This window comes from Orycteropus afer, unplaced genomic scaffold, assembly GCF_000298275.1.
Source record: "Orycteropus afer afer isolate SDZICR_OR568_19922 unplaced genomic scaffold, OryAfe1.0 scaffold00395, whole genome shotgun sequence".
NCBI classification, from domain to species: domain Eukaryota; kingdom Metazoa; phylum Chordata; class Mammalia; order Tubulidentata; family Orycteropodidae; genus Orycteropus; species Orycteropus afer.
The window spans coordinates 2,436,023-2,440,892 of NW_006921982.1; positions in this window are offsets into that span (position 1 = coordinate 2,436,023).

Genomic DNA, 4,870 nt, shown 5'->3' on the forward strand with positions numbered 1-4,870 from the left:
CTTTAGCACCTGAATTTATTGGTAATTTGGGTTGGCTATGTGCAAATGGGACAATCCAGCACTGCTAAAACCCAAACAGAGAGTCCATTGGTGCTGCAGGAGGGTGGGCCTGGGCAGGTGCCCACACAGCACATCAACGAGTAGGTTTGGGTCAGCTTAGTGGCACTGAGAGACCTGTGCTTCACTTTATCAGTAATACTGGGACCACAGATTACTAGCAGGCACTCTCCCGACTTCAGGGCTGCTAAAACCAAGTGAATCTTTGGTGCTTCAGATGGGTGGGCCCACAGAAGAACTCCCAAGATGGATTGTGGTCTGGGCCGGTTGGGCTAGCACCACAGGCAGGCAGGGCCAGAGAGAGAAACCCCCACAATGGATCACAGAGCTGGAAAGCTGTCTTGGGTGGGCTTTTTGGCACTGAGGGGCCTCAGGAGGGGGGTTTTTCCATGTGTTTGAGCCTGGCAGAAAGTAGCGATGCCCTAACAACTGTAGTCTTTGCTGAAATTGAGCAGCGGGACTGTGAATAACAGTACAACGTCATCAGTAGCAGCCCACTCAAAGCCCTAGAAACCTTCCCTAGCAACAGTGAGCTTTCCTTCTTCCACTCCCACCTTCTCTGCCAATAACTTCACTCATTCAATAGAAGAAACCACATTCAGGCAACATAAAACCTCCTGGTTCAAACTCTAAAGCCTCTTTATGACAAACAGAAACCCATATCCACATTTCACACAGTGATTTCACCATCACAAAGAAAACTGCTGAGCAATCCAGCATACCTGAATTAATAACTAAAAAAATAAAATAAACCAGATTCACCTTTTCAAAATATTAAACCATAAAACCAAGACAAAACAAATCAATACATAACCAACAGTTAAAGACAGCCTCAAAATGTCTAGGAAACAATAAGCAACCTCAAATCAAAAAACAGGACAAGGCATTAGAAGCAAAACCACAAACAAAGTTCTCATTATACATGGAGGAAGAGGAGGCAATAGAATTATCTGTGAAGGAATTTAGAAGATATGTTTATAGAGCTTTACATGAGCCTAAGGAAACCCCAAACAGAAACAAGGAGAAGACAGACAGTTCAGTTCCCTGGAAGAACTCAGGAAAATTATTCAAGAACAAAATAATAAGATTAATGCACAATCAGAACTCATACAAAAACAGCAGTTAGAAATCCAGAAGATGAATACCAAAATTACAGTATTACACAATACACAAAAGAGTAGGTTAGAACTGGCTGAAGAACACATATCCCAACTAGAAGACAAATCCCCGGACACCAGCCTGTATGAAGAAAACTCAAAACAAAGATTTAAGAGAAATGAAGAAAACCTAATCATGGGATGATATGAGAAGAAACCACATTTGTCTCATTGGAATTCCAGAACAAGAAGAAGTGAAAAAAAAACAAAAACACCGAGAATATTGTGAAAGACCTGCTAACAGAAAACTTCCCCCATATCATGAAAGAAAAGAAGATATTTGTCCAAGACACTCATAGAACACCACATAATATAGATCTCAAGAGGTAAAACAGTGAGGCATATTATAATCAAACTCTCCAAAAGCAAAGACAAAGAAAAAATTTTGAGAGCTACCTGGGACAAAATAAATATTACTTATAATAATCAGACAGTTAGGTGAGCTGATTACTCAGCAGAAACCATGCAGGCAAGAAGGCAGTGGGACAACATATATAAAACAATGAAGGAAAAGAACTTCCAACCGAGAATTTTATATCCAGCCAAATTATCCATCAAATATGAGGGCAAAATCAAAGCATTCTCAGACAAACAGAAATTAAGGGATTTTGTAAAAATGAGATCAACCCTACAAGAAATGTTTAAGGAAGTTCTTCCAATAAAGAACCCACAACAGAGATCAACAAAATCAGGATACATGACATCTACACTAAAACCAAATCAGAAATAGAAACTCAAAATAAGACCATAAAACATTGCACTCTGAAACCCAAGGAAATCAATCAGCACACAACAACAGCAACTAACCTATCAGAGGGAATAAAACTTCTAGGTACAAACTTCCAAAAGGAGAGGAAAACAGGAGAATGTCTTCATAGTACACACTGTTCTACAAATGTAGAGACAAGAATTTATTCCAAGGTAACCACAGAGAAAAGTAACAATCTCCCTAAGTAAATCCAGAAGGAAGGAAAACATATGGGTTCAATAAGCACAAAAGCAACTATAAAGAAGAAAAGGGAGAAAGCATTAGCCAACAAACTGAACTCAGCACAGAAAAGTATATGGACCAAGGAAACACCAACAATGTGACAAAAAAAAAAAAAAAAAAAGAATGACAGCAATCAATTCATACATATCACTAATTACACTCAATGTGAATGGACTAAATGCACCTAGCAAGAGAAAGAGAGTGGCAGACTGGATAAGAAAAGAAGACCCATTGATATGCTACCTTCAAGAAATCCACCTTAGACACAAAGATAAAAACAAATTAAGAGTTAAGGGGTGGAAAATAATATACCAAGCCAATAGAAACCAAAAGATTGGGAGTGGCATTATTAATTTTTGACAAAACAGACACTAAGGTGAAAAGCATCATACAAATTAAAAAGGACATTATATGATGCTGAAAGGGTCAAATGAAAAAGAAGACGGTACAATAATAAATATTTATGCATCCAGTGAAAGTGCTCCAAAATAAGTGAAGCAAATATTAACTGAATCAAAAGGGATAATAGACAACTCTACAATAATGGCAGGAGACTTTAACACACCACTTTCAAGGAAGGACAGGTCACCTAGAAAATAACTAAACAAAGATACAGAAAAACTCAACAATGTAATCAACCAATTGACCTCATGGACATATACAGAGCACTTCACTCAACAAAAGCACAATTCACATTCTTCTCCAGTGCACATGGATCCTTCTCCAGAATAGACCATATGTTATGACATAAAACAAGCCTCAATAAATTCAAAAGCATTAAAATACTACAAAGCATCTTCTCATACAACAATGCTATAAAATTAAAAATTAATAATAGGAAGAGCAAGGTAAAAGCATCAAACATATGGAAGCTGAACAACTCACTACTCAAAAATTACGGGGTAATAGAACATATAAAAACTGAAATAAAAATTCTTAGAAACAAACGAGAATGAAGATACATCATACGCAAACCTACAGGACACAGAGAAAGCAGTGCTCAGAGGACAGTTTTTAGCAATACATGCATACATCAAAAAAGAGGAAAGAAACAAAATCAAAACTCTAACTCATCAACTCCACAACTGGAACTAGAACAACAAAAGAATTCCACAGTATCTAAAAGCAAGAGAATAATAAAGATCAGGACAGAAATAAATGAAACAGAAAACAAAAAACCATAGAGAAAACCAACAAAACGAAAAGTTGGTTCTTCAAGAAAATCAATACAATTGATAAATCACTGGCAGATCTGACAAAAGAAAAAGAGAAGATCCAAATTACAAGAATTGTAAATGAAAATGGTGTCATCACAACAGAACCAACTGAAATAAAAAAGATACATAATATTATGAAAAACTGTACTCCAACAGATTTGAGAACCTAGAAGACAAGGGGCAAGTTTCTAGAATCACAAGACCTACCTAAACTATCCCACTCAAAGATAGAAAACTTGAACAGACCTAAAACAAAAGAAGGAAATGAACAAGTCATGAAAAAACTTCCCACAAAGAAATGCCCTGGCCATGATGGCTTCATTGGAGAATTTTATCAAATATTCAGAGAAGAATTGACACCTATTTTACTCAAGCTATTCCAGAACATAGAAAAAGATGGAATACTTCCAAACTCATTTTATGAAGCAAGCATAACACTAATACCAAAACCAGGGAAAGACATCACTAGAAAGGAAAACTACAGACCAATATCCCTCATGAACATACATGCAAAAGTCTTGAACAAAATCCTAGTCAACAGAATCCAATAACATATCAAAAAATCAATACACCCGGACCAAGTGAGATTCATAGCAGGTTTACAAGGGTGGTTCAACATCAGAAAGTCAATCAATGTTGTTGTTGTTCTTAGGTGTTATCTAGTCGTTTCCGACTCCGTGACCCCAGGCACAGTAGAACAAAATACCACCCGATCCTGTGCCAGCTCCATGATCCTTGCTATACCTGAGCCCATTGTCACAGCCAACATGTCAATCCATGTCATTGAAGACCTTCCCCTCTTTTCTTAACCCTCCACCTTACCAAGCATGAAATCCTTCTCCAGGCAATGGTCCCTTTAGACAACATGACCAAAATAGGTGCGACGAAGTCTGGCCATTCTTGCTTCAAGGAGCATTTCGGCTTCACCTCCTACAGGACAGATCTGTTAGTTCTTTTAGCAGTCCATGGTACTTTCAGCATTCTTCACCAGCACCACAACTAAAAAGCATCAACTCTTCTTCAGTCTTACTTATTTGTTGTCCAGTTCTCACATGCATATGAGGCGATTGAAAATATCATGGCTTGTGCCAGGCACTCCTTAATCCTCAAGGAGACATCCTTGCTCTCAGCACTTGAAAAAGTTCCTTCACGGCCAACCTACCCAGTGCTACGCGTCATCTAATGTTCTGACTACTGCTTCCATTCACGTTGATTGTAGAAACATGCAATGTGAATTTTTTGACAACCTCAATCTTTTCTTCATTTATTGTGATGCTGCTCATTGGTCCAGTTGTGAGGATCTTTGTTTTCTTTATATTGAGATGTAATACATACTGCAGATTGTATATTTCATTCTTCATCAGTAAGTTCCTCAAGTCATCCTCATTTTCAGCAAACAAAATTTTATCGTCAGCGTATCTCAGGTTGTTAATGATTCTTCCTCCAAT